At 45.9% G+C, this 27747-nt stretch overlaps 1 long non-coding RNA gene across 1 annotated transcript; it reads left to right on the forward strand.

Moving 5' to 3' along the window:
• Nucleotides 1–19897: 19897 nt before the first annotated feature.
• LOC125516091 lies at nucleotides 19898–23970 on the forward strand. The gene is made up of 2 exons (XR_007287233.1): nucleotides 19898–23298; nucleotides 23627–23970. It is a non-coding gene; the product is annotated as an uncharacterized LOC125516091 (long non-coding RNA).
• Nucleotides 23971–27747: the final 3777 nt, after the last annotated feature.

Below are 27747 nucleotides of genomic sequence, written 5' to 3' on the forward strand. Positions count from 1 at the left end.
AATGATGGCAGCAGGAGCACACCCAGCAATCTGCCTAAGGCTGCCACACGTCAAAGGAAGAAGAGAACGTCTGATTCTGAGGATGAAGACTATGTGGCAGAGGAAGAGGCCACTTCCAAAAGGGTTGAGCCAGCTCAAAGCTCAAAGCCAGGCCTGAAAATCAAGAGGCCAGCAGGCAGGCAGCCCATGTCTAAGGCTAGAGCCTCAACCGAGAAGCCTGCACCTGCTCCCATTGAGCCCATTGCTGCTGAGAGCAAGAAGAGAAAAGAGAGAGTAAAGAAAACTGTAGCCAAAGTGCTTGGGAGAGCCTCCGTCATGGTAGAAGAGGAGGAGGAAGAAGAGGCAGCTGCACCCGCGCCCAAGGCAGCCAAACTTATGGGAGATGCCATAAGGTCAGGGGGAGCTGCTTCCAAGCCCAAGGAAGCTCCTAAGGTTGCATCTAAGCCTAAGACAGCTCCAAAGAGAAACACAAGGAGTATACCTGCTGCAGAAAAGAACAAGGCCCCAGTGCCTGAAGCTATTGAAGAAGAGGAAGAGAGTGTCCTTCGGAAGCTCAAGCCCAAGATCCCAGACCACAACAATGCTCATCCTGTGGCTGAGGACATGAAGCTCAGGAGAGACTCAGGGCTCAGGAAATGGAGAGAAGCAGATCCATATGCTTCTAGGAGAAGGACTGCCGTGGATTATAGATTTCACACCAAGGAGCAACAAGATTTTTATGAGACTGTTTTGCTTGACAAGAAGCCAATCGTTTGCGACATGAGATGGGTCGACTGGACCTACATCAAAGAGAATGAGGAGTACTTCCCAGGAGTTCAGGACAGCTTCAAAGCGTGTGGAGTAGAGGACTTTGTTGGGCAGAAGCTCACAAAGTGGAACGAGGAACTCATCATGCAGTTCTACTCCACAGCTCACTTTTATCCAGATGGGAGGATCACATGGATGTCAGAGGGTACAAGGTACCAATCTACAGTGGCTGAGTGGGCACAGATCATCAATGACCCAGAAGAGCAAGATGAGGACTTGGACATCTATGCCAAGAAGAAGATGGACCATAACTCCATGTCCAACATGTACAAGGAAATTCCCAATGAAGCTCTTGACACATTCAAGTTTGGCTCAGTGCACTATCTGCTATCAGGATTGCCTACTATCAATTGGATACTAAGGCACACTCTGTTGCCTAAGTCTGGAGATCACAAGATGATCAGAGGTCATGCTATCAACTTGCTACATGTGTTTGATGTGCCTCAGAAATTCAAGGTCATGAGTCTCATAGTTGAAACGATCAAGAGGACAGCTGCAGATCAGAAGAGGAGCTGTGGATATGCCCCTCAAATTCAGGAGCTCATCAACTCCAAGATGGGCACGGGCATATATTTGTTGGATAAGGAACACCTGCCCATCCGTCCAGATTTTGAGAACAATGAAGTTGTGATGACAGAGAATGAGCCATCGTCTGCACAAGCATATGCAAAGAAGGAGAAGGCGAAGAAGGAAAAAGCTGCCAGGATGCCTACTCAAGAGGAGGCATCTGACTATTTCTTGAAGACCAAGCAAGAGCAGCTCAGTTACTTGATTGCATCCTCGATGAGAATTGAGCAAAGTCTAGCCAACCTCACTAAAAATCAGCAGAGCCTAGAGAGGATCATGGAACAGAAGTTCTATGACTTGGATGTCAAGGTAACAGAAGTTCAGTCTGTAGTGGAGCAGCTTCAGGAGGACATGAATGAGAGGAGAGGCAGGACTACCACTCATGCTTTTTCTAGAGTGCCACGAGGTCCGAGGTCGTCTGCACTGCCAGTTACTGACACCAGAGCCACCACCTCAGCACTAGCTACAGCTTCAGCTCCAGCGTCTACCTCAGCTCCAACTCCAGCGACTACTTCAACATCTACAGAAGCCTTCGTCCTTGGAGTGATCCGGACTCCACCACCACCTGAAGATCAAGCCTGAGCGACGACTTAGCACTATGCATTTTCTAGGAACTTTTTGGTAACTTGTTGCCAAAGGGGGAGAAGATGTATAGATCATAGGCTTCGAGAGAGAGAGTGTTGCTTTTCTCTCTTGTTTTATTTGGTGGTTTTTCGAACTTTGTTTGCTTTTGAGTGCTTGATACTACGTCCTTATGTTTGTGAGACATCGATGATCATGTGATTGATCATAAGCTACACTTAATGTTTGCTTAATGCTTGCTTAAATATTATCATTATATCTATCGTTTGTGATCATTCACTATTCTTGGTGATGAGTGCATGTATTTCATTCTTATCATTTTGAGCGCTCCACCAAGATGTATGTGACATGGAAGAGTAACCCATGATTCTAACTCTTTGTGCATTTGCAGTCCAAAGCAAATTTTAAATATGCACAAATTTAGGGGGAGCTCTTACTTATCACATACTTCTCAAAGCGACAATATATTTCATGCTTATTATCATTTGTCGAAGCTTTGATCTATATGTTGTCATCAATTACCAAAAAGGGGGAGATTGAAAGTGCAACTATCCCTAGGTGGTTTTGGTAATTCATAACAACATATAGCTCATTGAGCTAATGCTATTCCAAGATGATTATTTCAGGAAAGCTCAATGATTGGCATGGCATGGATATGAAAGTGGAACCCTCAAAATGCTAAGGACAATGGATTGGCTCAAGCTCAAAAGCTCAAGACTCTTCATTTCATATTTTAGTGATCCAAGATCACACTGAGTCCATAGGAAAAGCCAATACTATTAAGGAGGGATGAGGTGTTGCTTAATGAGCCTCTTGCTTCATGTGCTTAGTGATATGCTCCAAAACCCTCAACCACTTTCCCATATCCACATATGACCTAAACTCTAAGCCAAACTCGGTCCTACCGATTTTTCCTATCCGGCGCCATCGAGTTTCACTTGCCATTAGCCACTGCCAAAACCCTAGCAATTCGTTTCTACCGATAAGGTTCTCGGTCCCACCGAGATGGGGTTGCAAACTCTCTGTTTCCCTTTCGTAACTTTTCGGTCCCACCGAAAGAGCGAATCGGTCCCACCGAGATTGCAATGTAAACTCAGTGTTTCCCCTTTGTAACTTTTCGGTCTCACCGAGTTCCACTCGGTCCCACCAAAAGAGCAAATCGGTCCCACCGAGTTTGCCTGGCCAACTCTCTGGTTAGCTAATTACCAAACTCGGTCTCACCGAGTTTGTGTAATCGGTCTCACCGAGATTACGTTATGCCCAAACCCTAACCAAATCGGTCCTACCGAGTTGCATGTCAGTCCCACCGAAATTCCTAATGGTCACTAGGTTTACATTTTCGGTCCGACCGAGTTTTATGATTCGGTCCCACCGAGATTGGAAAACTGTGTAACGGTTGGATTTTGTGTGGAGGCTATATATACCCCTCCACCTCTTTCTCATTGGGTGAGAGAGCCATCAGAACACACACATCATTCCAACTCATTTGTTCTGAGAGAGAACCACCTACTCATGTGTTGAGATCAAGACATTCCATTCCTACCATATGAATCTTGATCTCTAGCCTTCCCAAGTTGCTTTCCACTCAAATCTTCTTTCCACCAAATCCAAATCCTATGAGAGAGAGTTGAGTGTTGGGGAGACTATCATTTGAAGCACAAGAGCAAGGAGTTCATTACCTACACACCATTTGTTACTTCTTGGAGAGTGGTGTCTCCTAGATTGGCTAGGTGTCACTTGGGAGCCTCCGACAAGATTGTGGGTTGAACCAAGGAGTTTCTAAGGGCAAGGAGATCGCCTACTTCGTGAAGATCTACCGCTAGTGAGGCAAGTCCTTCGTGGGCGATGGCCATGGTGGGATAGACAAGGTTGCTACTTCGTGGACCCTTTGTGGGTGGTTGCTTCTTCGTGGACCCTTCGTGGGTGGAGCCCTCCGTGGACTCGCGCAACCGTTACCCTTGGGCGGAGCCCTGTGTGGACTCGCGCAACCGTTACCCTTCGTGGGTTGAAGTCTCCATCAACGTGGATGTAGGATAGCACCACCTATCCGAACCACAGGAAAAACATCCGTGTCTCCAATAGCGTTTGAAATCTCCAAACCCTTCCCTTTACATTCTTGCAAGTTGCATGCTTTACTTTCCGCTGCCAATATACTCTTTGCATGCTTGCTTGAATTGTGTGATGATTGCTTGACTTGTCCTAAAATAGCTAAAATCTGCCAAGAACTAAAATTGGGAAAAGGTTAAGTTTTTATTTGGTCAAGTAGTCTAATCACCCCCCCTCTAGACATACTTTCGATCCCACAATAGTTCCTATGCATAGGCATCTTATAGGTAAATAAATTATCAAGACAAGCAAAAACTTGTATATGCAAGAAAGAAGTGAGAAACAATAACAATCTCAACATAACAAGAGGTAATTTAGTAACATGAAAATTTCTACAACCATATTTTCCTCTCTAATAATAACTACATGTGGGATCATAATCAAATTGAACAATATAGCTCTCACATAAAATTTTCTCTACATGATCCACATGCATGCAAAGTTGACACCCTTCCAAAATAGTGGGAATATCATTAACTAAAGTCATGACCTCTCTAAACCCACTTTTATCAAAAAATTCATAAGATTGAACATTCTCCAAATATGTGGGATCTAAAGTTGGCACTCTTCCAAACCCACTTTCAATATTATTGCAAACATTATTATCAATCTCATATTCATCATGGGGCTTAAATAAATTTTCAAGATCATAAGAAGAATCACCCCAATCATGATCATTGCAACAAATAGTAGTCATAGCAAAACTAGCATCCCAAGCTTGAGGTTTTGCATATCATTAATACAATTGACATTAAGAGAATTTATAATAACATCATTGCAATCATGCTTTTCATCAAAGGAACTATCAAGTATGGGTGCATTAGCAACGATCTCATGTTTAACATAAGGAACTATAGCAAATTCATCTTCATAAATATTGGCATCATGGCCACAAGAATAGCAAACATCATGTTCATCAAGGGATATTTCAATCAAATCATCGGAATCATAATCATCTATAGATCCATGCATATAATTATTTTCTTCCAAAGCAATGGTCATTATTTAAATAAATTATCTGACATAGACATTATGAGCATAGTTTTCATAGCAATATTTAAGTATGTCAAAATTTTCAGATTCGTAGAGAGTAATATCATACTTTTCAATCAAAGAAGCAACTTCATAAGCACCCTTAAAAGCAACAAACTCTTCAATTTGTTTGATATCGTAGTAACTATAAACACCCTTTGCATAAGAAGATAAAATTTCATTATCATTAAACTCACATAGGTAGGGGAGGTGTTTTTTAGGGTTCTTAGAGCAACAAGTAAAATCATAAATTTCACAAAGATTCTGAGCATAACACAGCAATCTGTTTATTTGATCCCATAAGAGTCTCCCCTTTTCAGACAAACGGTGACGCATAAAATGAGCATGCTCATCTAAAGATTTCCCATCAACTAGGATAGTTGGGGTTTCAGCACGAGCGCATAAGGATTGAAGATGATCCAAGTAGAACACTTTAAGTGGATCCATATCAATAGATTTTTAGCAAGCAAAGATGCAAGCAAATAGAAGGGACATGGAAACACAATCAAAGATACATACCGGAAGAAGGTGAAGAAAAGGCAAAGGTTTTCGAAAATCATTTTAGAAGTGGGGGAGAGGAAAACGAGAGGTGAATGGCAAATAATGTAATGCTGTGATGGGTACTTGGTATGTCTTGACTTGTGCGTAAATCTCCCCGGCAACGGCGCCAGAAATCCTTCTTGCTACCTCTTGAGCATGCGTTGGTTTTCCCTTGAAGAGGAAAGGGTGATGCAGCAAATTAGCGTAAGTATTTCCCTGAGTTTTTGAGAACCAAGGTATCAATCCAGTAGGAGACTACACACAAATCGCCTAGTACCTGCACAAAAAAATAAGAACCTTGCAACCAACGCGATAAAGGGGTTGTCAATCCCTTCGCGACCACTTGCAAAAAGTGAGATCTGATAAAGATAATAAGATAAATATTTTTAGTATTTTTGTGGTATAGATTGGAAAATAAAGATTGCAAAATAATAGTAAACTAGAATTGTAGATTGGAAACTTATATGATGTAAAGGAGACCCGGGGGCCATAGGTTTCACTAGTGGCTTCTCTCAAGATAACATGTATTATGGTGGGTGAACAAATTACTGCCGAGCAATTGATAGAAAAGCGCATAGTTATGATGTTATCTAAGGCAATGCTCATGAATATAGGCATCACGTCGGTGACAAGTAGACCGAAACAATTCTGCATCTACTACTATTACTCCACACATCGACCGCTATCTAGCATGCATCTAGAGTATTAAGTTCATAAGAACGGAATAACGCATTAGGCAAGATGACATGATGTAGAGGGATAAACTCAAGCAATATGATATAAACCCCATCTTTTTATCCTCGATGGAAAAAATACAATACGTGGCGTTTCCCTTTCTGTCACTGGGTTCGAGCACCGCAAGATTGAACCCAAAGCTAAGCACTTCTCCCATTGCAAGAAAGATCAATCTAGTAGGCAAAACTAAACCGATAATTCGAAGAGACTTGAAAAGATATCAAATCATGCATATAAGAATTCGGAGAAGAATCAAATAATATTCATAAATAATCAAGTTCATAAACCCACAATTCATCGGATCTCGGCAAACACACCACAAAAGAGTTACATCGAATAGATCTCCAAGAAGATCGAGGAGAACTTTGTATTGAGATCCAAGAGAGAGATGAAGCCATCTAGCTAATAACTATGGACCCGAAGGTCTGTGGTAAACTACTCACACATCATCGGAGAGGCTCTGGTGTTGATGTAGAAGCCCTCCATGATCGAATCCCCCTCCGGCGGAGCGCTGGAAAAGGCCCCAAGATGGGATCTCACGGGTTCAGAAGGTTGCGGCAGTGGAAAAGGTGTTTCGTGGCTCTCCCCGATGGTTTTAGGGTATAAGAGTATATATAGGCAAAAGAAGTAGGTCGGTGGAGCTACGAGGGGCCCATGAGGGTGGGGGCGCGCCTGGCCCCCTAGGCACGCCCTCCTGCCTCGTGGCTTCCTCGCTGCTTCCTTGACGTCCACTCCAAGTCTCCTGGATTGCATTTTTTCCAAAAAAGATCCTCGCGAAGGTTTCGTTCCTTTTGGATTCCGTTTGATAATCCTTTTCTGCGAAACACTAAAATAGGCACAAAAAACAGCAATTTGCACTGGGCCTTTGGTTAATAGGTTAGTCCCAAAAATAATATAAAAGTGCATAGTAAAGCCCATTAAACATACAAAACAGATAATATAATAGCATGGAACAATAAAAAAATTATAGATACATTGGAGACGTATCACCCAACAATTTCTTTTGGGTATCCTATGAAGACGCACTTCTTCGATTTGGGTTTGAGCTTATCAGGTTGAAACCTTTTCACATAAGCATCGCAACCCCAAATTTTAAAAAACGACAGCTTAGGTTTCTTGCTAAATCATAGTTCATACGGTGTCATCTCAACGGAATTTTTTAGACGGTGCCCTATTTAATGTGAATGCAGATGTCTCTAATGCATAACCCCAAAACGATAGTGGTAATTCGATAAGAGACATCATAGATTGCACCATATCTAATAAAGTACGGTTATGACGTTCGACCACACCATTACATTGTGGTGTTCCAGGTGGCGTGAGTCGCGAAACTATTCCACATTGTTTCAAATGAAGACCAAACACGTAACCCAAATATTTGTTTCCGTGATCATATCGTATAAACTTTATTTTCTTGTTACAATGATTTTCCACTTCACTCTGAAATTCTTTGAACTTTACAAATGTTTCATCAAGTAGATATATCCATATCTTCTCAAATCATCTGTGAAGGTCAGAAAATAACGATACCCGCCGAGAGCCTCAACACTCATTGGACCGCCCACATCAGTATGTATTATTTCCAACAAGTCTGTTGCTCGCTCCATTGTTCCGAAGAACGGAGTCTTAGTCATCTTGCCCATGAGGCATGGTTCGCAAGCATCAAGTGATTTATAATCAAGTGATTCCAAAAGTCCATCAGCATGGAGTTTCTTCATGCGCTTTACACCAATATGCACTATCATTATTAACTTTGCATCTTTTGGCTTCAATATTATGAATATGTGTATTACTATGATCGAGATTCAATAAACCATTTATATTGAGTGTATGACTCATACGTCTCCAACATATCTATAATTTTTGATTGTTCCATGCTATTATATTATCTGTTTGGATGTTTAATGGGCTTTAATATGCTCTTTTATATTATTTTTGGGAGTAACCTATTAACCAGACTCCCTGTGCCAGTTTCTGTTTTTTTTGCCTATTTTAGTGTTTCGCGGAAAAGGAATATCAAATGGAATCCAAACGGAACAAAACCATCGCGAGGATCTTTCTTGGAACAAACGCAAACCAGGAGACTTTGAGTGGAAGTCTGGAACTCCGCGAAGCTTCCACGAGGCAGGAGGGCACGCCCAAGGGGGGTAGGCGTGCCCCCACCCTCGTGGGCCCCATGGAGCTTCACTGACGTACTTCTTTCGCCTATATATACTCTTATACCCTAAAAACATCAGAGGGAGCCACGAAACCACTTTCCACCGCCGCAACCTTCTGTACCCGTGAGATCCCATCTGGGGACTTTTCCGGCGATCTGCCGGAGGCGGATTCGATCACGGAGGGCTTCTACATCAACACCATAGCCTCTCCAATGATGTGTGAGTAGTTTACCACAAACCTTCGGGTCCATAGTTATTAGCTAGATGGCTTCTTCTTCTCTCTTTGGTTCTCAATACAAAGTTCTCCTCGATGTTCTTGGAGATCTATTCGATGTAATACTTTTTGCGGTGTGTTTGCCGAGATCCAATGAATTGTGGATTTATGATCAAGTTTATCTATGAATAATATTTGGTTCTTCTCTGAATACTTATATGCATGGTTTGATATCTTTGCAAGTCTCTTCGAATTATCGGTTTAGTTTGGCCTACTAGATTGATCTTTCTTGCAATGGGAGAAGTGCTTAGCTTTGGGTTCAATCTTGCGGTGTCCTTTCCCAGTGACAGTAGAGGCAACAAGGCACATATTGTATTGTTGCCATCGAGGATAAAAAGATGGGGTTTATATCATATTGCTTGAGTTTATCCCTCTACATCATGTCATCATGCTTAAAGCATTACTCTGTTCCTATGAACATAATACTCTAGATGCATGCTTGATAGCAGTCGATGTGTGGAGTAATAGTAGTAGATGCAGAATCATTTCGGTCTACTTAACACGGACATGATGCCTATGTTCATAATCATTGCCTAGATATTCTCATAACTATGCGCTCTTGTATCAATTTCTTGGGAGTAATTTGTTCACCCACCGTAATACATGCTATCATGAGAGAAGCTGAGGGAGTCCTGGACTAAGGGGTCCTTGGGCGTCCGGCCTATTAGGCATGGGCCGGACTGATGGGCTGCGAAGATACAAAGACCGAAGACTCTACCCGTGTCCGGATGGAACTCTCCTTGGCGTGGAAGGCAAGCTTGGCGACCAAATATGAAGATTCCTTCCTCTGTGACCGACCTTATGTAAACCCTAGATCCCTCCCGTGTCTATATAAACTGGAGGGCTAGGTCCGTAGATAGACCCGCATAATCATAGTCAGACAGGCTAGACTTTTAGGGTTTAGCCATTACGATCTCGTGGTAGATCAACTCTTGTAATACTCATATTCATCAAGATCAATCAAGCAGGAAGCAGGGTGTTACCTCCATAGAGAGGGCCCGAACCTGGGTAAACATTGTGTCCCCCGTCTCCTGTTACCATCGACCTCAGACACACAGTTCGGGACCCCCTAACCGAGATCTGCCAGTTTTCACACCGACATTGGTGCTTTCATTGAGAGTTCCGCTGTGACATCGAAAGATAGGATCGATGGCTCGCCTTGTTCTCAAGGACAACGTCACCTCCGGAGGAACACTGGCCCCAGGCCAAACCCTCCGGCTCGGTGGCTTCATCATGACCACCCGTTCGGCCATTAAGCCGACGATGACTTCTAAGTCATCAAAAATCCCCTCCATATTGACTCCAAATACTCCAAGAAGATGGATCCGGCAGAGCTGTCGTCTTTAAACGAGCCCCTAGATCGCATCGCCGCCCTGGGGGTCACCACAAACTATGATCGGATTGGGCTTAAACCCGACCAGAGAGAAATTAAAACTCCGCCGATCACCCATCAAATAGCGGTAGTAGAGGAGCAAGACGACAACTCTTCCTCTATATTGAGGACGAACTATGTTTGGATCTCCGAGCTTGAAGAGCCGGAAACCTACCTGCAGAAAGACATGCCTTGTCCTCTGAACATAGAATCGGACGACAAGCCCAAAAAATCAGTTGACATCCCGGATCCCGAATTACTAAGTTCGGAAGTTCTTCAAACTCCAGATCCTAAATTGGGTCAGGGTTCAGATTTCAACCCCCCCCCCCCCCCCCCATAAAAGCGCTCTCATGGGCATACGACAACAGTCTCAGGAAACGGTCCACCACTTCTGGGCCAGATTCCTCCTTGTCAAAGATAAGATTGAAGATTGCCACGACGAAGACGCGATCTCAGTGTTCTGCAGTAATTGCATGGATGAAGGAATCCTCAACGCCATCAACCGTCGTCGCATATCACGCTTCGCAGACTTGGCAACCATAGTATACAAGTACTATGCAATGGAAAGCGCCTGGAAAACTCAGGCAGCTGCTGGGAACCGCCGGTTTCCACCCAATCCCTCGTTCAGGTGACAAGGACGCACCCTCGTGGCATGCCCGACCCAATGATTAAATAAATATTAGCCCATTATGGGACGCGAAACCGTTCTGGAGGGATGGCTCGATGGACCATGCAAGTTACACACAACACCACATACTATATCAACCCACAGCCTTAGAGCATGTTGCATACTCCGGCAGGTGGCCAAGAGCGGTGAGGATATCCTCACCAAAAATAACCTAGAGCAATATCCCCCAGAAGACGACAACCTCAGAGTATTGATGGTCTTCGAGACTTTTGCTTCAAACAATAAGAATAAAAGGGCACTCCGCGACCTCGTCGAAGTCTGCCAAATCGCAGCAACAAACCCTTGGAACGACACGGCCATAAATTTCAATGCCGATGACGAACCAAAATTCAGGACAGTCCGGGCACCAGCCGCCTTGGTCCTTAGTTCGATCATGGATGGTTTCCGGCTCACCAAGGTTCTCATGGACGGCTGCAGCGGACTAAACCTCATTTACGAGGATACACTCAGTAAAATGGAAATAGACAGGAGCCGCATCGAGCAAAGTAGCACGACCTTCTGAGGAATTATTCCTAGTCGGGAGGCATGATGCGCAGGAAAAATCACGCTCGACGTAGTATTCGGCACACCGGAGAACTGTCGTACCGAGGAATTAACCTTCCAAGTGGCCCCTTTCAACAGTGGATATCATGCCCTATTGGGGTGAGATGCATTTACACGCTTCCAAGCTATACCTCACTACGGGTATATGAAGCTCAAGATGCCCGGGCCCAACGGCATAATCACTATCGCCAGTGATTCGGACATAGCACTCCGCGCCGAAAATAAAACTGCGTCCCTGGCCCTCGAGGCATTATCTGAAGCCCTAGCGGCCGAAGAATTAATCGCACTACGATCCATAGTGGATAGGGACGATGTAATCCTGGACAAACGACCCAAATCCACCTCCTTCAAACCAGCAGATTCCCAGAAGGGTTTAAACCCGTGAATATCGAATCATATGATGGAACAACTGATCCGTGGTATGGATCGAGGATTTCCTTCTCCATATCCACATGGCCCGCGGAGATGACCTTCATGCCATCAAATACCTCCCGTTAAAACTCAAAGATCTAGCTCGGCACTGGTTAAACAGTCTGCCCGAAAACTCTATTGGCAGCTGGGAGGATTTGGAAGACGCCTTCCGCGACAACTTCCAAGGTACATATGTCCGGCCACCAGACGCCGATGACTTAAGCCATATAGTTCAACAGCCCGGAGAGTTAGCCAGGAAGCTCTGGACTAGGTTCTTAGTTAAAAAGAACCAAATCGTCGACTGCCCAGACGCGGAAGTCCTAGCGGCCTTCAAACACAGCGTCTGGGTCGAGTGGCTCACCCGCCACATCGGTCAAGAAAAACCAAAATCCATGTCAGCCCTTACCGCTATGATGACCCGCTTTTGCCCGGGAGAAGACAGCTGGCTCGCTCGTAGAAGCAACATCGCCAGTGACCGGGCACTTTCAAAGTCCGAGACGGCAATGGCAAACCACGACGGAGCAAACACAAACGTCCTAATGATAAAGAAAGAACGCACGACACAGAGGTTAACGCTAGATTCAGCGGCCCCAAAACTGGTCAACAAAAAAAGCCATTCAAGGCAAACAGAGAAGGACCATCCAATTTAGACAAGATATGGGATCGGCCCTGCCAGATTCATGGCAACCCCGATAAACCAGCTAATCACACCAATAGAAGCTATTGGGTCTTCAAGCAGGCCGGCAAGATCAACTCCGAACACAAGGGGAAGAGGCCGCCCGGTGATAGCGATGACGAAGAAACTCACCAACCAAATACCGGGGGTCAGAAGCAATTCCCCCCTGAGGTAAAAACCATGAACATGGTATACATGACACACACCCCTACAGGGGAGCATGAGAAGCACTCCCTCCGGACGGAGGATCATACTACGTTTCCTTCAGCCGGAGTACAAAAGCAGACTTATTAAACTGCATACCTTGTTGGCCATTAAGCCGCCGGTCTCCATTCAGCAGAACCGACCAATTCTGGAGCTAGACTAGCAGTTCGTCTTCCGCCGTCCGCCTCATACACCCGCGAAATCTATACCGCGCATACATAACTATGCACTTAAAATACCATGAGCATCGGCGGAAGCACAATACAGACGGGCCTACAAGCACTCCCATACCCTCCTTTTCTTTTCTAACCACTCTTTCTTTTTCATTATCCTTTTCCACAGGTGACTCGCAGGTTGGTCATCTCACCGACTCTATCGGAGTTCCGGTTTGTATATTCATCCAAAAGCCACTCCCTTTAGGGAGCTCCTTCATCGAGGAAAGGCGGCGCAGACGTGCGACAGGAGGTCCAAAACAACTTTTTGTGGACCGCACTCTATTTTGCGGGCATGTAAAGTGCCTTCTACCTCAGCCGCCGATCCTTGGCATGTCAAATAGCCGGGGTCGTGGCGTTATTATATACAAAACAACGATTGGCATATCACTCAAGTTCTAGTGAATATTATCAGTATCAAGTATCCACCTTTCTCTAAAAAACTGCATTTTGCTCCTTGTGTTATTTCACACACCCCGACATAACTCGCCAGGGGCTCGATATGGGCACAAAATAAATTGCCAACAAGTCCGAACATCTTTATAGCATACTTCGGCGTCGCGAGTTTGGCCTTATATGCATCAGCTCCGAATCATGTCTTGGGTCAATAGTTGGGTTGCCCGGCTCCTGCGCTTGCTACCTTACGTTCCGCTCTATCGGCTAATGTAGTAAAGGGAGAACTACTGTGATTGCGTTTCCGGTTCATCTGGTCAAACACCTCAGTAGAGAAAGCCGAAAACTGACTGTCATGATGCGGCGAGAGCTGGTCAACCACTCGATGACTTATCGGAATCTTTCGCGATTCCCCCATATTACACGAAGGACCTTTCTTCAGGTCATACATGTACACGCACCACATTGGGATAACCGCGTACATACCAGGGTTTATATCGTAGACTCACCATAAAACTCCTATGGCTAAGTGAAAGTGTTAACGCCCTATAGTCCGATTGCCTCGTTCACCGCATTGACACCTCCTTCACGGACCAAGACGTTGGGTTAAGAGTGATCAAGTGCTTTTCCGAACAGCCCCATATTTCCTACGAGGGGGCTAAAGCCGACGACTGGAAACTTCCAGATTATACAAAAATGGCCGCACAGGAGGAACCAAAAGCTTTTAAGCAAATATCATAATATTATCATATTTTCTTTTACAATTTCAATACATTTCATTCGAATATCATATCTTTCGAGCACTGGCCCTCTATCAGGCGGGCACCCTCTAAGACGTCCTCGAAATAATGTTCGGGTGCGTGATGGTCCTTACCCTTGAGGGGACTCCTCGCTGCAATGGCGGTGGCCTTCATCTTCACCCAGTATGTTTTGATGCGGGCAAAGGCCATCCGTGCACCTTCAATGCACGTTGAACGCTTAACGGCGTCGATACGCAGCACCACATCCACAAGCCGCTGCACCAAACTGAAGTAACTATTCGGAATGGGCTCAGTAGGCCACAGCCGGACTATGACGTCCTTCATGGTAGAACCGGATATCCTATGGAGCTCGGCCCACTGGGCCATCTGTTCATTTAGTAATAGCAGACGCTTTGGCGTGCCGAACTGTGACCAAAAAAGCTTCTTCGTGGCACACCCTTCCTGCGCCTGGTAAAATTGCACCGCATCGGAGGCGCTCTTCGATAGGTCCAAGAATGTGTTTGGAGAGCTCCACATTTGATTAAGCGGGGAATACTTCGGATCGCCGAACTTCGTCTGTAATAAGAAAGGCTTACCAGCCGCTATCTCCCCAGCTTGACGGATCTCTTCCCGAGCCGCTCTAGACTTAGATCGTGCTTCTTTCGCCTCTTGCAAGGCCTTGTCGAGATCGGCCGCTTTGGCTTTGTTATCCCTCTCAAGGAATTCACACTGGACACTGGTTTCCTCTAGCTTGCGCGCCCTGATAGAAATTCTCTCCCCACACCGGCGCCGAGCAGCCCGTTCGGTTTTTAACTCATCAGCTGCCTTATCGGCAGCCGAATTACTCACCCGGGCTTGTTCCCTTGGCGAGGATATGCTCAGCCCGAAGGGCCTCCACCGCAACAGCACCATCTGCATTTATGCGTGTCTCAGTATACAATTCTAGCTTCGTGCTCATGTTATCATACATACATATACTGACTGCCCCAGAAACATACCTTGCGCCTCGTCAAGCCGCCTGTTGATAAGTGTGATGTCATCATCCGCCTCATCACTCTTCCGCTGCAGACCTACAAGCTCTGCGGATCGGGCAGTAGCAAGGGAGGTAACATCCTGTGTTCCAAGTAGTCAGATTATTTCCTGGATATATCTTTTTGATCCTCTGATTGCCTCCCTTGGGAAGCCAATCAGAGTCTCAGGGGCTACTATCTATACACAGGAGTATTTTGTGAATAAAACAGAATTGAAAGCATTACAGTACAAACCTCGAAGCCTCTTAGCAGGCTCGTGAAGGCCTCATTCAATCCGCTTTTCGCCGACAGAACCTTTTCAACCACCGTACCCATCAAGGTATGATGGTCCTCGGAGACGGATGCCTGTCGCAGCATCTTCGTCAATATATCCAGCGCTTCTGGATCTCTGAAAGCTGCTATAGCAACACGGCCTCCCTTCGAAGGGATCCGTTCATTCGTCCCTAGAGTTGTCTCCGGCTGTAAGCCGGATAGTCCGGGGCCTTTATTGTTGGCCTCCGGACCCTGGGCTACCGAAGTATCACCTTCGGTTGGTGTTTTCATCATCCCTCGCGTCACTTGTTGATCAAGAGAGACCCTCCGGGACAACACCTCGAAGTCGTCCGCCCTATTGGGCGAGGAGACTAGTGGAGGCATCTTGCTTTCCATCATCTCCGGGAGAAGATCCCCCGAGGAAGAGGATTCTTGAGGAAGACTATGCGCCGAGCTACAAAAACATACATTCTCGATGTTACCCTAGCCACAGGAGAGGAACGGGGTATGTGTAAAACACCCTTGTTCGCTTAAGATTTAGGCTTGTCCTCGTCAGGGGTCAGCGCAATAACGTCGTCCTCCAAGCCCGAGCCGCCCGACAGGGGCATCTTGCCTCGCTTGGGAGCCTTTTCCTCCCAATCTTCGGAGACGGCCCTTTTCTTACCATGGGGAGAATGAACGTTGGCTTTTCCTTTACCTTTGTCTTCGGGCGATGGGATTTTCATCTCCCCGGACACATCATCTAATATATCTTCGGGATGGAGGCCACCTTCGGTCCTCCCGCTCTCTGTCCTGTCCTCCTTCACATGCATCTGGTACGGTGCCGGGGCCAACATCCTTGTTAATACGGAATCTGTGAGTCTTCGGGAAGGGGGGTCGAACACCTGATTCACTCTGCTTTCTTTATCCAGCCCAGGAAGAGTATAGTGTGATGCTTTAGCGATTGCCATGGTATCCGGACGGTTGCGGTCAAGGCCGATGTCCTCGGTGGTGTCCGGCCACTGTTTTCGTTTCTCGAAAAACAGCTTCCACATTCCTTTGTGCGTAATGCCGAAGAAGTCTTGGAGGGTCCGTGGTCCTTCCGGATTAAACTCCCACATACGGAGAGGCCGGCTGGCACGGCAGAACCCGGCGGACCAACATTACTTGAACCACGTTGATAAGACTGGCGTCCTTCTCAAGGAGACTCCGGATGCGGCTCTGTAGAGTCTGCACTTCGTCAATTGATCCCCAGTCCAGTCCTTTATTAATCCATGACGCAAGCTATAATGGAGGGCCAGATCGAAACACAGGTATAGCTGCCCACTTGGTACCGCGGGGTTCAGTGACATAAAACCACTCCCACTGCCATAGGTCAGGAGTTTCGGTGAAAGAGCCTTTTGGCCAGGGAGCATTGATAAGTTTGCCCACTATAGCACATCCGCACTCTGCTTGTTCCCTGTCGACTAACTTCGGCTTCACACTAAAGATCTTGAGCCATAAGCCGAAGTGTGGGTGAGGGAGTCCTAGACTAAGGGGTCCTCGGGCGTCCGGCCTGTTAGCCATGGGCCGGACTGATGGGCTGTGAAGATATGAAGACCGAAGACTGCACCCGTGTCCGGATGGGACTTCCCTTGGCGTGGAAGGCAAGCTTGGCGGCCAACTATGTAGATTCCTTTCTTTGTAATCGACCTTGTGTAACCCTAGATCCCTCCCGTGTCTATATAAACCAGAGGGCTAGGTCCGTAGATAGGCCGAATACTCATTACCATAGCCATACAAGCTAGAACTCTAGGGTTTAGCCATTACGATCTCGAGGTAGATCAACTCTTGTAATACTCATATTCATCCATATCAATCAAGCAGGACGTAGGGTATTACCTCCATAGGGAGGGCCCGAACCTGGGTAAACATCGTGTCCCCTGTCTCCTGTTACCATCGACCTTAGACGCACAGTTTGGGAACCCCTACCCGAGATCCCCCGGTTTTGACACCGACATTGGTGCTTTCATTGAGAGTTCCACTGTGCCGTCGACAACAGGATCGATGACTCACCTCGTCCTTAAAAACAATATCACTACCGGAGGAGAACTGGCCCTAGGCCAAACCCTCTGGTTGGGTAGCTTTACCATGACCGCCCGTTCGGCCGTTAAGCCGATGATGACCTCTCGGGCCATCGAAAATCCTCTTCGTATCGACCCCAAACACTCCAAGCAGATGGATCCAGCGGAGTTTTCATCTTTAAACGAGCTCCTTGACCGTATCGCCGCCCTGGGAATTGCCACAGATTACGATCGGATCAGGCTCAAATCCGACCAAAGAGAAATCAAATCTCCACCGATCACCCACCAGATAGCGGTAGTCGAGGAGCAAGACGACGACTCTTACCCTATACTGAAGACGGACAACGTACGGATCGCCGACCCTACAAAGCCGGATACCAACCCGCAAAAGGAGGTGACCGGCCTTCCGAACATAGAATCGGATGGCGGGCAAAGGCAACCAGAAGATACTCCGGAGCCCGGACTGTTAAGTCTGGAAAAACTTCAGACTCCGGATCATCGATCGGGTCAGGGTCCAGATCCAATTCCACCCACCCACCCAGACATAAGTGCTCTCACGAGCATACAACAGCAGTCTCAGGAAACGGTCCACCACTTCTGGGCCAGATTCCTCCTTGTCAAGGACAAGGTTAAAGATTGCCGCGACGAGGACGCGATATCAGCGTTTCGCAACAATTGCACGAATGAAGGAATCCTCAACGCCATTAATCACCGCTGCATAGTACACTTCACTGACCTGGCAACTATCGTACAGAAGTACGACGCAATGGAAAGCGCCTGGAGGGATCAGACAGCTTGTTGGGAGCCATCGGTCCCAACTCAACCACTGGTCCAGGCAAAAAGGGCGCATCCCCGTGACGCTCCCAGTACAATAGCCAAGAAATACAAACCCATTACGCGGCGCGGAACCATTCTGGAGGGATGGCTCGATGGCCCATGCAAAATACACACAACACCGAATACCATACCAACCCACAGCCTTAGAGAGCATGTTGGATACTCCGGCAGGTAGCCAAAAGCGGCGAGGACATCCTTACCAAAAAAACCCAGAGCAACACCCTCCAGAAGACGACGACCCCAGAGTGCTGACGGTCTTTGAGACATTCGCTTCAAATAATAAGCACAAAGGGCACTTCGCGGCCTCGCCGAAGTCTGTCAAATGTCCACAGTAAACCCTTGGAACGACACGGCTATAACCTTTAGTGACGGCGATGAACCAAAATACAGGACAGTCCGAGCACCAGCCGCCTTAGTCCTCAGTCCCATCATGGATGGCTTTCGACTCACCAAGGTCCTCCTGGACGGTGGCAGCGGACTAAACCTCATCTATGAGGATACACTCCACAAAATGAAAATAGACAGGAGCCCCATCAAGCAAAGCAGCATGACCTTCCGAGAAATCATTCCCAGCTAGGAGGCGCGTGTGCTGGAAAAATCACACTTGACGTGGTATTCGGCACGCCGAAGAATTATCGGTCTGAAGAAATCACCTTCTAAGTGGCTCCTTTTAGCAGCGGATACCACGCCCTGTTGGGGCGGATGCTTTTACACGCTTCCAAGCTATACCTCATTACGGGTATATGAAGCTCAAAATTCCCGGACCAAACGACGTAACCACTCTTGTCAGTGATCCGGACATAGCACTCCGTGCCGAAAACAAAACCGCATCCTTGGCCCTTGAGGCATTATCTGAAGCCCTCGCGGCCAAAGAATTAACCACACTACACTCCACGATGGATAGGGACGATGTGATCTTAGACAAACGACCCAAATCCACCTCCTTCAAACCGGCAGAAGAAATAGTCAAATTCTAGGTCCACCCAACGGACCCCAAGAAGACAACATCTATTGGAGCACAACTAGACCCAACGGTCGACGCCGCACTAAGGGATTTCCTTCGCGAAAACTGGGATATATTCGCCTGGCACCCTTTTGACATGTCGGGAATCCCACGTGAGTTGGCCGAACATAGCCTTAATATCTTAAAAGGATACAAACCAATCAAACAAGCACTGCGGCGCTTTTCTAAGCCCAAACGCCAAGCTATGGGGGAGGAGCTGGCCAAGCTAATTTAGGCCGGATTCATCAGAGAAATAAAACATTCGGACTGGCTGGCAAACCTGGTGATGGTACCAAAGAAGGACAAATCCTGGCGGTTCACTAGTAGAAAAAGGGTCAAATGTGAGACACATTAGTCCCAGTTTGTAACAGAACCGGCACTAATGTGTTCATTAGTGCGGTTCCAACGGCTAGGCGGGGGAGATCTTTAGTACCGCACTACACCACAACACTCGATTCGGGGCAATTAACTGCCGGGTGAAATACTGGTATAAGGGCAAATCTTCTGCCGGGAACCTTATAACTGCCGAAAGAAGTATGAAAGGGCAGCAAAACTGCCAGCAGAACTTGAGTAAAGAGGGCACACAAACTGCCGGAAATGACGCACGCATGTCAGGTCAGTGTATCTGCCGGGAGAACCAAGGCACGGCCCGTTAACTGCCGGTGACTGTGTGGCACGAGACATTGGGCCCAAACACGCACTAGTGCAGGAGATACCGAAAGTTTTGGCTCCAAAGAAAAATAAAAGCCGGCCCGAGCAGTTCTTCCCCAAATCGACCCTCTTCAACTTTACCACCACCCCTTCCAAACCCTAGATCTGGGCAGTCGGTTCTTCCCCTTCCCCGTGCGCCGCCACCCCTACATATCTTCCTCTTCCTCTCCGATCCACACACTCCCTGCTATGGCCCCACCTGGCCACCTCGCTGGTCTGCCTTTGGATGGAACCGTCCCGGCCTAGTCATTGTCAGATCTGGCCGCACCGGTCGTCTGTGCTGCTGGATATGGCCGCTCCGGGACTCATGACCACCACCCCGAGTGTGCACCTCTCCACCACCACTTCCCCATCGTCTTCACCTCCGCCTCGCCCAGATGCAGAGTATTCGTGTGTCTCCCGAGGAGCCCGAGAGGAGCCCGACCCCGGCGGCCTCTCCATGGACTCCCTCCACCATAGCTAAGGCAGCGCCACTGCGTCCAGAACACGGTTCAACCTCCAGAACGCTTGTGGCAAGCACTATATCATGAGTTCGAGTAGGTCGACCGCGAGCTGCATCGACATCGACCGATTCTCTTCTTCTTTGGGGGCCTGCACCATCCGCGCCGGCTGTGGAGGACGCATGACGCGATGCTGATAGGGCTGCAACATGATGGGCAGCGGTTCTACGTCCCCTCTCCGAGCAGTTCTTTCATGGTACTAGTTCCTCGGAGCCATCACTATATATCTTGTATATCTTAATTACGTCCTATTTACAACTAGGTATTTGGCTTGCAAGAGGCGCCGTATACTCATACTTGTTGGGTAAAGCAGTGGAAGCATATCGATACTCACTGACAAACTTAATTAGCAAAGTGATTTTTTTTCAAAATTCAGAACTGATACAATTTATTCTAGATGCTTTTACATGTCCTGGAACTGAGCATTTGCAGGCCTTGTTATTTTGAAGCCTAGTCTTTTGTTATTGGGCTGTTCATGAAACATAGTTGTTGGTCTGCCCTGCCATAGAACCATTTATGAAGAGCATAGGTGCTGCCTTCCTTTGTTTCCTATGCATAGTCCAATACCTATTTTTCAGTTGTAGAAAGTGGTTGACGTGGCATTAGTGATTAGTATTATGTACACAACAGGAATCTTGTCATAGATACATACTGAAAGTCGAAAATGATGCTAGTAGAAATAGGTGTTCTGTTAGTTTTTTGGGGGAAAGGAAGCATATCATGTTTACAAATTGTTTGACCTTGCATTTTATTGCTTACTATTTACTATAAATCAAGAATTGTACTTGGAAGTGTCAAAATCTGTCATTATAATCAGCCGTAGTAATATTGCTATAGATATATACACACTGAAAGTCTGAAAGATTTCTAGTAAAAGTACATGTCGGCTGCCATATCCTTTCCTGTGTCCTGTTCATTTTTTTTATCTTCTCTTGGTTTGATGCTATTAATTTTGTTACATAGTTCATAGATGTTGCTGGTTTGTACTTCAAAAATATTTGAAGTTAGTTTTTCTCTCTGGTTCAAAAAGTTTTATATCAAGCTTCTAAGTTTTGTCACAAGGATGAGATTGTTGAATGCTACAAAACTTCATACCCTTGCTGTCATAATTCTATAAACTAAACCATTCTAAACTAAGCCAACCAGATCATATCCTTAATTAACGGGTTTGTAGGTTAAGATCCACTCGGAACTATTTGGGTTATCTAACTTCTTGGCATGTTAATTGGTTCTAGAGTCTCCCTTTTCCTTTCTTTTACAATTGTCATGATTTTAAATTGCCTTAGACAATCTGTTTTGGCTGGTTTGATTTATTAGATAACTACAATGTGTGATGAATTCTTCAATTGATTAGGAAAGCTAGATGTGTAAAACTTTGTTTATGGAGCTTGCACATTAGCATATCCATTTCACTAATTGAAGAATAAAAGACTCATGTTCGTGATGCTTGACCTGGGGATCCCGTGGAATTCTTTTCTGTAACATGGTTCTCATCTCTGAACATCCACCCATGTTGTTTTCATGTTAAGATATTATAAAGTAAAATACAGTAATTGACATATGTTTCATTAGCTTTTTATACTAATGTTTTACTTCTACGAACTAAATTCTTGGAAATCACATTGATCTCTTTTAACTAATTCAGTAGTTGAGAAACTGTATTAAGTTGATTGCTCTAGTGATAAATTTTGCAATACATAAAAGCACATATGTGAACAAAAATATGCATGATTTACCACAGATATTATAATCCCATTCCATTGTGGTAGTGTCGGGGTCTACTTTTGCAGTCTGGGTCTTTGAATAGAGCAAAAGTGCTTGATCTAAACAATCTTATATTAGTTTACAGAGGGAGTACATGTTAACGGGATACTAGAGCAATTTTTGTTATTAGAACTGGTTTACAAATTAGCGGTGGTGTCATTTTTCATTTCTGTTGGGCGGGGAACTTCCATGTTAGGATTTATTTACATTAGCTTATAGCTAGCCTGGCTAAACTGTGGACATATAGACATGTGTGACGCCATGGAATCCTGGACCCAGCCGATAGGTCTTTCTTGGTTTCCAAGTCTAGTTGGGTTGAATCAGAATCTGTTTAGATCTTTCCTAGTTTTTGTTGGTTCATATCTTTCCTAAACTACCTCCAAACTGTGCCATAAAGCTAGGCAGGGTGTAATCAGCTGTGAAAGAATATACAGAGAAAGGGAGGAGGGTTACCTCGAGAACAGATCTATCACCCAAGGGATCATGGCGCCCAAGCCTAAACTCTCTCGCCCTTGCCTTCCTGACATCCAAGATCATCCCCTCCATAACCTAGGGTCGTGACAACATGTTACAATTGTAAGATGCAAGAATGTCCACATTTCTCCTTGTTTTTATTTACATAGTTTATATCTACAGTACCCTTCCCATTGGATGTCCCTGTATAGGAAAATGTATAGGACAAGGAATTGAGATAATTTTGCTCTCTGCAATGTAATTTTGATTTATATTTTGCTAGTACCTTTGAACATTTGATATTGTTGGTACTTTGAGTAATCTTTAACATGCATCCAAGGACAGGCAATTGAAGGTATGGACTACAACAGTACAGACTGTTATATATCTGGAATGTGAAATTTTGGGGTGGTACTGATTATAGAATGACAGACGGTTATATAAGAGAGAAGGTTTATGTTCTAATTCATTTCCGCAACACAAGTGCTTCAATTATCTTTTCACTTTCATTCGTACAAGTTTAAAAATTTCAGCCCTCAAAGCTGTTCTTATATGACTAATATTTAGTTTTAGATTCCTAGGTTTGCCATGACAGACAAGATATGGTGGCAAGGCCTTGCTCGTTCTAGAGGACATGGGATACATACAGGAAGCAGCTGAAATTGTAAGCAATTTACTTCAGTAGTTTGATGCAGTAGTAACTTATCACTGGTGTGAATGTTGCAAGGTTACATGATGGGGTTGTTTCCCATACTTGTTCCATAAAAAAACTGATATTACTGCATTGTGCCTCAGTTTTAGATTCGTCGCATTCACATGATGCGCAAACCAAGATTGAAGTAGGAACAGTGAATAGTTCTTTTTGACATGATGTTGAAGACATGGTTGCTATCGGCAAGTGATATACTTCCACTATCATGTGGGGTGTGGTTGAGCTGCGATCTTCAAAGCATTGCAAGTTTGGTGACTCTTTGAATGATGTTGTTTCACAGGATGTTGGCAAGTCTGGTATTTAGAAGACATCTCATGAAGTCACTCAACAAACGTTTGCGAACAAGCAATTTGTCTTCCTGGACATGGCTTCAGCTCTACATCAAAGCTCAAACCATTTGTTTAGCTTAGTTTGATAAAAAATAAAATCTTATTGTCTTGTGTAAATTCTATTTATTGATGTAGCTAGATGCTACTGAAAACATGTATGTCTTTTGCTAGTTCTGATGTTACTGAACGCATGTATGTCTTGTGTAAATTCTGTTTATCGATGCAGCTGGATGCTGCTGAACGCATGTATGAATGTTGAAGTACTAATATATATGAAGTCATTATGTGTTGGAGATCTGCTATTGAATCTTGAGTGAATTCTTGTATGAATAGAAATTATAAGAAGTATATATGCTACCCGGATCAGAAAAACTGCCAGGGTAAGTAAAAGTCAAGGACAGACCGTCTGCCTAGAATTATTTTAACTGCCGGCAATTGGATTACCGGCATAAACATGTATCTGCCGGGAGAACGGGGCTTCAAGGCAGTTGAATTGCCAGGAGATCTGTTTCTGCCGGGAAATATGATCCCCGGCAGCCGTTCTTGTGGCAGTTCTATCTGCCGGGAGAAACTCTGTCCTGGCAGTTTTTCTGCCCTCTTAAGGGTCCTCTCCTGGCAGATTACATGCCATTGCATCCGTGTTGTGGTGTAGTTCCGGTTCGTGGTGAACCTTTAGCACCGGTTCATGCCATGAACCGGTACTAATGAGAGTGGTGGCAGGATGTTGTCAGAGTGGGGCCCCTCCAGCACCTTTAGTATCGGTTCGTGCCACGAACCGGTACTAAAGGTCGTCCTATATAAACCCTTCGTCCACCAGCACTCTATTCTTCCCCCTTTCCCCTCTCCCTCTCCTCTGTTCTTCCCTTCTTCCTCTCGAGTTCATCACAAAATTTGCCCCAAATTTGTCAAGATTTGCAGGCCCCCATCCATTCAAATGATCACAAAGGTTAGCAACTTTGTCCTTTCATCTCTCATTGCTAGATTAGCTCTTGCATTGGTTTATATAGTGATTAATTGTGGGTTTTAGTAATTTGGGAGGAATTATATGTGGTAGTATTTGATTTGTATGCAAATTGAGGTCGAAATAACACTTAGTTTGCATATGTAGGTGTGGTTTACTTAGTGCCTTCTAAATCTCCGTCGTAACCACCGTCGATCGCCCGCACCGTCCCGTCGCCGGCACCACCTTGTGGTGAGCCTCTTGTTCATGAAATTTATATAAAAAATTGATGTTTGTGTGATTTGGATATAGAGTTACTCATATAATTATCTTACACGTACGTTGTTTGTTATACATAGTGACATGGTTTTGATATCCGTCCCTGTCGGCCCTCGTCCTTGTTATGATTCGGATGTGGTATATTCTCTTTTAAAACTATTTGTTGCATTTCGTGTTTATGACAAATTATGCCCATCAAGCTGACATAGATATTTGTATGTAGGAGGTAGTTGAACCGGAAATTCCAACCGACCCTATTGTTGAGAGGTTAAATTTAGTTGAAAGAGAAAATGAGGATTTGAAAGAAAAATTGAAAAGAATTGAGGGGGAGAAGATGGAATTGGAGTTGCAGGTTGCCGATGTCGTCGATGATCACAAGATTAAGATGGAGAAAATGTGCTTGAAGATTAGAAAGATTAGAAAATATGCCATTCATAGTGAGGCTTGGTATCATTATGCTGTTGGATCAATTGTTACCTTAGTTACGATTTTGATCGCATTTGTTGTTGCATTTAAATTCTTTAGCTAGAGAGTTATTTGTTTGTTGCATTCAAGTGTTGTATGAACTTTATGTATGAACTTTATGTATTGTATTAATTTGGTGTTTTCGGTGCTCTGTATTGAAGATGAGCCGGCAATGGATGTACGATGACCGATGCTCTCCCGAGTTCATTAATGGCGTGCATACTTTTCTGCTTGTGGCTGAGGCAAACAAGCGGGCGGATGGTTTTATGCCTTGTCCATGCGCTGGCTATAAGAATGGTCACAATTACTCTACATTAAGAACCATTCACGTCCACCTGTTTGAGTCCGGTTTCATGACCCACTATAATGTTTGGACCAAGCACGGAGAAAGAGGGGTTATGATTGAAGACAATGAAGAAGAAGAGGACGACGACAGCTATCCTGGCCATGGGTTCCCTGAATACGATGATACAACAATGGGGGAAGAAGCTGAGCCGGTAATGCGGGAAGAAGCTGAGCCGGCAATGCGGGAAGAAGCTGAAGAAGAGGCATCGGATGAGCCCGTTGATGATCTAGGTCGGGCCATTGCCGATGCAAAGAGAAACTGCGCAAGTGATTTGGAGAAGAAGAAGTTGCAGCGCATGTTAAAGGATCACAAAAATTTGTTGTACCCAAATTGCGTAGGTGACAAGAAAAAGCTGGGCACCACACTGGAATTGCTGCAATGGAAGGCAGAGAATGGTGTATCTGACAAGGGATTTGGAAAGTTGCTGGTAATGATAAAGAATATGCTTCCAAAGGACAACGAATTGCCCGAGAGTACGTACGAAGCAAAGAAGGCTGTCTGCCCTCTAGGGTTAGAGGTGCAGAAGATACATGCATGCCCTAATGATTGCATCCTCTACCGTGGTGAGTACGAGGATTTGAACGCTTGCCTGATATGCGGTGCATTGCGCTATAAGATGAGCCGCGATGACCCTGTGATGTCAAGGGCGAGCGCCCCAGGAAGAATATTCCTGCCAAGGTGATGTGGTATGCTCCTATAATACCACGGTTGAAACGTTTGTTCCAAAACAAAGAGCATGCCAAGGCGATGCGATGGCACAGAGAAGACCGTAAGAAAGACGGAAAGTTGAGAGTACCCGCTGACGGGTCGCAGTGGAGAAAAATCGAAAGAAAGTACGGGAAGGAGTTTGCAGATGACGCAAGGAACGTATGGTTTGGTCTAAGAGAAGATGACATTAATCCTTTTGGGGAGCAGAGCAGCAACCATAGCACCTGGCCTGTGACTCTATGTTTGTATAACCTTCCTCCTTGGTTGTGCATTGTAACGCCCCGAGACCGATGTGCCAGGTGTCTTCTAGTTATTTGTTGTTGTTGCCTTGTCATTTGCTTGCGTGTCATGCATTTCATATCATGTCATCATGTGCATTTCATTTGCATACATGTTCGTCTCATGCATCCGAGCATTTTCCCCGTTGTCCGTTTTGCATTCCGGTGCTCCTATGTCACCCGGTGTCCCCTTTTGCCTCTTTTCATGTGCGGGTATTAAACGATCTCGGATTGGACTGAGACTTGCCAAGCGGCCTTGGTTTACTACCGGTAGACCGCCTGTCAAGTTTCGTGCCATTTGGACTTCGTTTGATACTCCAACGGTTAACCGAGGAACCGAAAAGGCCTCGTGTGTGTTGCAGCCCAACACCTCTCCAAAGTGGCCCAAAACCCACCTAAACCCCATCCATCATCTAGGTCGTTCGATCACGATCGCGTGGCCGAAAACCGTGCTCAATTTGGATCCTCCTAGCTCCTACTACCTATAAATAAAGTCTCGCCCCGAAAATTCCGGATCCATTTCACCCCTAACCTAGCTCCCCGCTCCTCTCCGCCGCCGGACACGTCCGGTCCGGCCGGACAAAGCCGCCGACGCCCACGTCCAACCGGGTTGCGACACGTGTCCCCGCGGGATCCTCTCTCTCCTCCGGCTCGGGAAGCCCGCACCAGGCCCCCGCGAGCCCATCCCGCCGCCGCCACCGCATGGGCGCCACCGCCCGCAGTCGCCCGACCGCATCAACTCCGGCGCCGGTGCGCTCCGCCGCCGCGCCATCTCCGCCGCCTTGCCCGGTGGCCGCCGACCCCGCCTCCTCGACCATCGCCGCCCCGCCGCGCCGACCATCGCTGCCCGGCGCCGCCACCGCACCGGCGAGCTCCTCCTCCTCGCCGAGCCCCGGCTTCCTCTCCTTCCTCCGGCGACCCTGAGCTCGACCCCAACTCTGGCGAACAGTGTTTCCGGCCATCCTCGAAGTCCGCGCCCGATCCAGATCCAGATTCAAACTCGGTTGACTTTCCCTCCTAACCCTAGAATTTTTGCATATGTTCATCGCATCATAA

Source organism: Triticum urartu, chromosome 1 (assembly GCF_003073215.2).
Source record: "Triticum urartu cultivar G1812 chromosome 1, Tu2.1, whole genome shotgun sequence".
Lineage (NCBI taxonomy): Eukaryota > Viridiplantae > Streptophyta > Magnoliopsida > Poales > Poaceae > Triticum > Triticum urartu.